We start from the raw sequence: 7595 nt of genomic DNA, 5'->3' as shown, positions 1-7595 counted from the left end.
AAATAAACCTAAATCTAATTTAATGTAAGTCTACATCTAACCTAATCTTTAACGTCTTTTGGGATAGTTTCCTACGACGTTAAAACTCTCTTCTTCTTGTGTGTGTGTGTGTGTGTGTGTGTGTGTGTGTGTGTGTGTGTGTGTGTGTGTGTGTGTGTGTGTGGGTAAACCTAAATAAACCTAAGTCTAATCTAATATAACATAAATCTAAATCTAACGTAAATTATGTTATATTAAAAACAAAGAACTAAACTAATAGGGATTATAAGAACCTTAAAACTGATTTAACACATAATTTTTCACATAACTCGGCAAGAGTTGGCATTCTCATCACTAAAGATGTGAGAGTTAACTTCCGGCGGTGACGCTGCCTCATCTCCATCCACATCTGACGACAGCAATTGGCCCTTTAGACCGTTCTTGCTCTTGTTACTAACTTTGAAGTTGTTGTTGAATGACTAGAGGTTGTCTAGATGGTCATTGTGTCGGGGATGTAGTGACTCTTGCCGCCCTGAAGATCCACCTTCTTCCCTATCTTCTGAAGACATTTCACCAGTACTTTTGGATCGACGGAGCCCACCATGAGTGAAGGCAGCAATACCCTATATTCCATTGAGGGCTTTCTTCACCCGCTTCATGCACGCATCACAGTCTATGGAGACCTAAATCTAATCTAATATAACGTAAATCTAAATCTAGCGTAAATAAACGTAAATCTAGTTAAAAATAAACCTAAATCTAATCTAATTTAACTTAAATAAACCTAAATCTAATTTAACGTAAGTCTACATCTAACCTAATCTTTAACGTTTTTTAGGATAGTTTCCTACAACGTTATAACTCTCTTCTTCTTGTGTGTGTGCGCGTGTGTGGATGTGTGTGCCAATAAAAAGAGATAAATGGTATAACCTTTCTATCACCCATGCCAAGTATGATAGATTGATTATGCCATTTCCCTCTTGAATAATAGGTCTTGAGTTCAACTCCTCGTCGGCTAGATCTTTAGGTCTTTTAATTTTAATTAGTTTCCTACGACGTTAAATTACTTTCTCTCTCTTTCTCTCTCAATGTGTGTGTGTTTTTTTGGATCGTATGCATGTTTTCTCTCTCTTTTCCTCTCTCAATGTGTGCGTTTTTTGTTTATGCATGTTCTCTCTCTTTTCCTCTCTCAATGCATGCGTTTTTTGTTTATGCATGCTCTCTCTCTCTTTTCCTCTCTCAATGTGTGTGTGCATTCTTTGTTTATGTATGTGTGTGTGCGTTTTTGTTTATGTTTGTACTCTCTCTCTCTCTCTCTCTCTCTCTCTCTCTCTCTCACACACACACACACATACACTATGTGTGTGTATGTGTGTGTGAGAGAGAGAGAGAGAGGGAGAGAGAAAGAGCGGAAGGGAACATGAGAATGAGGAGAGGGAAGGAGCATACCTGGCTCTCCTTCCTCTCCTCGTGTGTGTGTGTGTGTGTGTGTGTGTGTGTGTGTGTGTGTGTGTGTGTGTGTGTGTGTGGAGAAGAAAAAGAAAAAGAGAGAGAGAGAGAGAGAGAGAGAGCGTTACCTTCTCCTTGCTTGAGGGCGCCGAAAAACTCAGATCTGAGATCTGAGTTTTTGGGGGCGCTCGGTTATTTTTTTAGCCCAATCGGCGTCGCTATGAGCGTCGCAAATTTACAAAGAAATTTGCGACGCTCATAGCGACGCCGGGAGTTTTTTTTTTGAGCGTCGCTGTGTGAGCGTCGCTAATATGAATAGCCTCTTGTAGTGTTCCCCATATTCAAGAACCTCATGAGACCCATTGTAGGCATGCTAATCACTTTGTTCTACCTCTCCAGTTTGATAATCCTATGAATGACATCACAAACTCTCTATTACTGCTCCTCTACGTTGGTAGCACCCGATGTGGATTGTAGGACATCCAACCAACCCACGTGGTAGGTATGACCCATGTATAGGTCATTAAAAGTCTTCGTTTGTAGTCTATACTCCCAATATTCATTTAGAATTAATGCCCCATCTAGAATTGAGGTGCTAGGGGTGTCCTTCGAAGTAGATGCAAGGTGGCTCCTCCCTTTTGGTCTGACCCTTAGTGGCTACTAATTCAGGAGTACTCGATTGCTCGATTGACATGATTGTTGTCATAGGGGCCTTTGCCTTTAGTTCTCTCCATTGCTCTACCTTGCGTAATCTTTCAATTTCCTTTTCCCTAGATGCAAGAATATAGCACTTGACCTCTTGCAATTTGGAAAGACTCCTACCATCATGTAATAAATCTTCAGAGGGGAACAACTTTAAAGAGCCAGGGAGTGCAATGGATGTAATATTCACATGGGCACTCACAAGGAGTGGGGGGTCTACATTAGACATGAAAGGTGAATTCACTTTCCCATCCCATTCCCATCCCATGAAAGGTGAATTCACTTTCCCATCCCCTTCATTTACTTTGCTAGCCGCATGTTCGGAGCGAGCGGCTCTACTAAAGGTCTCTTTTAAGTGGCTAGACACTACAGAGGGGCTAAGGCATGCAAGTCTTGACTCAAACTCTCAGGGTTTTATGCAGGGTACCCTTCCATGATGTTGTAGTCAGAGGAAGAGTCACTAGACATATATGTGGGTCTTGGGTCGCACTACCTTGGGTCCCAGCTGAAGGTTCGGAACCTAATGTAGATGAATAGTGAGTGCTTGCACAATTTGAAGCACTCTCAAGATTTTTTGACTCTAGGACTCGACCAAAGCATAGATACATGTGACATGTGTACCCTAAAAGCGTTGATCAGTACCCAAAGAGGCCTCGCCACTAGCTATTTTGGTTGTTTTCACTTGATTTTTTCTTATTTTCATATTTTTTAATGTGCGTGATGTGGAATAGGTCATGTGATAGCTCAAAATGAGTATATCATTTAGATGATTAATGTGGCGTGCTTTACAACACACAATTTGATTAACAAAAGCTCTCATAATCCCCAAGATAATTGATTTCTACTTGGGCAGTCAGGCAAAAGATGGAAAGTCTAAGGAAGCTTGTGGAGGGAAAAAGAGGAGTCCGTATCCCACATTCCCCATTCCACCTTTCAAGTAGTAGGGTATATATATGAAAACCATGTCCAAGTACCATCGTTAGACCAAGACCAATTCCGTGCTCGTACGTGTGCTCGGGCTTGGGGACGAGGTGAGGAACAGGGACGGGGTTTTTTCTTTTCCACTTTTTTTCTTGAGTCAAATTTTCTCAGCCGATTGTGTGGCGTTTTTTGTTTTTTTATTTTATTTTTGAATTTACTTTTTTGGCTTTGTTTTTTATTTTCTTTTGGATTATTTTTATTATTATTTTCAATTTAAAAAAACCAAAAAATACAAAAATTAATGCAAAAATGATAAAAATTAGTTTTAAAAATATAAAAATTACAAAATTTATGAAAATTAGTGAAAATGCAAAATTTGATGCTGAGAACACAAAAAACATAGAAATTGCACTGCAAAACAGCTTTTCTCACCCAAAATAGCAAATCTACATTGCTCCAACAATAGATCTACGCAAAAACAACAGTCGAACTGACAGATCTGGTCAGCCGCACACAAATATATGCAAAAATACAAAAAACTACAAAAACTAGCAGTATAGTTGTGTCTGAAGCTTGACGCACAGAGTCTCCCCGACAATGGCGCCAAAAATGTCGGATTGCAGGGGACTTACTGTGCATCGTGTATGAGCCACTGAGGCTGCAAACACACGACCTAGATTTAGGGAAGCTCACAAACGCAGACAAGTGTGTCACTCATCTCTACGTAGTTGTCAATGTAGAAAACTCGTGCCGTCGTGAAGAGGGAGCTTGCTGCCAGTGCTCAATCACCTCGCCAATGCCGTATCGCTACTCACTCGCGCTCACTCGCGCGCACGCCCACACACACACACACACACTCCTCTCTCTGTCATGCTCATACATAGCAAGAGATAGCACACGAGAGGAGGAGAGCAAGAGCAAAACTACACATTCGACAATGAGAAAAAGGTACGGTTAGAGACCACTTATGTGAGTCATCCCATCCATATATGGGCACCCATACTTTGCTAATAGTCCTACATGTTCTCTCTCTCTCTCTCTCTCTCTCTCTCTCTCTCTCTCTCTCTCTCTCTCTCTCTCTCTCTCTCTCTCTAAAGTCTAGTGTGCACCTATCATCGGCGATCACCCATGAATAAACATGTGGAACCGACAAGCCCGGTCCATGACTCAATATAAATAAATAAGAATGCCGCTTAAAGTGAATAGAAACACGAGTACACACACACACACAGAGTGTTTGAAAATCTCACCTCTTGCATTTTCCCTTTAAAGTTTGCAATTGATTTATTTGTCCTCTTTGCGCTTGGTTTGCTTGCTTGCAATGTGTGATTAGAGTGAGGGAGAGAGAAAATGAGAGGGAGGAAAGAATTAGTATGTGATTAGTATGATTAGAGTATGATTAGTGTGTAATCAGTGTATGTGAGAGAGAAAAAGAATGCTTCATTAATGTATGTTTATATTTAATGTTTAGTGTGAGAGAGAAAATAATGCTTGATTAGTGTAGGTTTTTGCTTAATTGAGTGAATTGAAAATAAATACATCAAGTGAAAAAATATATTCATAATGAAAAAATGACCATAAATTGCCGAAATAAGTGTTTTAAAAGAACAATCATTAAAAAGAAAATTAAAGGAAACAACTAAATGACTAGGAAAAATAACTAAATGAGTTTAAAAAGAGAGAGAAAAATATAGACAGAGAGATAGTGTAGAGAGAGAGAGGGGGGGAGAGAGAGAAAGAGAGATAGAGGGGGGGGGGAGAGAGAGATTAGAGAGAGATATACCATTATAGCTCTATGCACAAAAAAGAGCATGTATGTACGAATATATGTATGCATTCCCATTTTAATTTTAGCATTGTGGTCCTTGATTCACTCATGTATGAATTACCGCAATGTACCCTTGAATTTACTACGATTGAGATTGTGATGATATCTAAAGAGGTGTCACTAGACTATTGGCACTACTAGCCCCTACTTAGATCTAATAGTACGGACCAAGTCTATGTATTTAATTTGAGTATATAGATGCTCCATATATGTGTGTCTAGTGTGTGTATATGTGCATGTAGGTATGTATCTATGTGAGTGTGTGTGTGTGTATGCATGTATATAGGCACTAAGTTAGGGAGAACATCACTCAATGGTTGAACGCTTCCTATAGGGTATAGTCCCTTTTTAATCGTGGTGTTGCGATCCTTGATCCACTCATGTATGGATATTGCAGCCTACCCTTGGATTTACGACGATTGAGATTGTGATGATACCTAAAGAGGTGCCACTAGACTACACTACAAGAGGTGCTTAAGCTTAGCGACGCTCAAAACGAGCGTTGTCACTGTATGAGCGTCTATATAAGTGGCGCTATATAGCGATGCTCATAGCGACGTCGACAGTGTGTGTAAAAATTACACAAGTGCTCTTGGGTAAGTGACGACGACGAAAAAAAAGCCCTTACCTTCCTCTCATGTGCACCCATACACACACATGCACACACAACGAGGAGAGGATAGGTATGCTCCCTCCCTCTCCTCTCTCTCATGCTTCCTTCTTTTCTTTCTCCCTCCCACATACAGGCACACATTGAGAGTGATGTTTTTTTTTTAACACACATGCATGCATAAAGAAGCGATCTGCACCCACACATACACACACACACACACACACACACACACACACACACACACACAGAGATGTTATATTAAATGTCTTCAAAAGGCCAAAATGACCCATGAGACCAAACTGATACAACCTTCGTGGATCTACTAATCCAATGTCTAGGTACAAAACTTAAAAAAATGAAGTAAACTGAAAGACTCAAATCATCATCATGATCAGCATCAATGTCCGAGGGGTAGAGAATTAGGATTAGGGTTTAGGATTAAAATTTAGGATATATATAGCTTTTGGATTAGGGTATAAATCTAGGATTAGGATTAGGGTTTAGGTTTAGGATTTAGTTTTTATATTTAAGCTTAGCTTTAGGATTATGGTTTAAAGCTAAGGCTAGGATCAGGTTTTATATTTAGGGTTATACGAAGGCTTTAAAATTAGAAAGAATGTAGCGATAGAAGATAACGTGAGTAGAGAGAGAGAGAGAGAGAGAGGATAGAGAGTAATAGTAGATAAATCTCCTATTTCTCTCTCTAGTCTCTACCCTCTCTCTCTATCATATTGCACTCAACTTACCCTTCTCGACCTCTCTATAGAGAGAGGAATAATTAGGTGTGGGTAGAGAGAGGGATGATTAGCTATCTACCTCTCTCTAGAATTATGGCTGCAAGTGGAGCCATTGTTTTGTGCTATACACAGTGGGAGAGTCCTTTCGCTACTGTAGAGTGCTCTGAAGAAGAGCTTCTTTATTGTGCTCCTTGCTCAGCATCTCTTCACAGCAAGCTAAGAGAGCTTGTCGCCACCACCGTGTAAAGCCTTTCAGAATATGCAATGAATGCAAGGATGCAATCACTCGGGTGAAATGTCTGCAGTGCTCGAAAAAATAGTATGTGTTCAAAAATGTGTGCGATTTATGTATATGTATGGCTAGGGTTATGTATGTGATGGTCACTAGAAGGTATATGTATGTGTAAATTTAGGTTTAGGATTATTTCATGTAGCTTGTTAGGTTTAGGTATTAGTCATTTGCAAGCTCACATGCACAAACGAGCAGGAAAGTCATTTCTAAAGTCTACAAGCGTTTTTGCGTCCGAAAAACATTGCGAACTTCGGAAGCGTCTTGTCCATGAGCCGTTCCCGCATGTGAGATTTCAAATAGCTTGCATGTAGCTTCCATGGATTTAGGTAGGTAGAGAGAGGGATGACTAGGTATCTCCCATGCGCAAACCATTGTGGGAAAGTCGTTTCTAAACTGCACTATGTTTTTTACTTCAAAAACGCTTTGTCCGTGGAGCCGTTTCCGCATATGAGCTTGCAAATAGCTTGCATGTAGCCTTCATGTAGCTATTGTAGAGTGCTTTGAAGAAGATCTTCTTTATTGTGCTCCTGCTGCTGTAGAGTGCTTTGAAAAAGAGCTTCTTTAGTGTGCTCCTTGCTTAGTATTTTTTCATAGTAAGAGAGTTCACCGCCACCACCATGCCAAGCCTTTCAAAATATCGATGAATGTGAGGATGTAGTCGCTCGGGTGAAATGTGTGCGGTGCTTGGTAAAAGAGTATGTGTTCGGAATGTGTGAAATTTATGTATATGTATGTTTAGGTTATGTACGTGACCAATAAAGATGATATTATAACCCGGTGGTCGTGATCTTTGTGAACCTCTAGACTGAGGTGTGAGGGGATCGGGCATGGGTAGAGAATCTAAGGTAGTTTACACTAGCTAGGCCATGGCTAGAGCTGAACAAGAGGCAAAGTGTTTTTGCTCGCTACATGGATTGTCATGTAGACATGGGTGTGTAGATTTGTCGCACCCACAAATATAGGCATTGGTCAATAAAGACGAGATTATAACCCAGTGGTCCTGATCTCTGTGCACCTCTAGACTGAGGTGGGGATCGGGCATGGCTAGAGAATGTGAGGTACTTTACAATGTGA

Source organism: Adiantum capillus-veneris, chromosome 2, assembly GCF_014529385.1.
Source record: "Adiantum capillus-veneris isolate H3 chromosome 2, ASM1452938v2, whole genome shotgun sequence".
Classification (NCBI taxonomy): Eukaryota; Viridiplantae; Streptophyta; class Polypodiopsida; order Polypodiales; family Pteridaceae; genus Adiantum; species Adiantum capillus-veneris.
The sequence above is the reverse complement of the archived record's forward strand: the minus strand, read 5'-3'. Positions refer to the sequence as shown.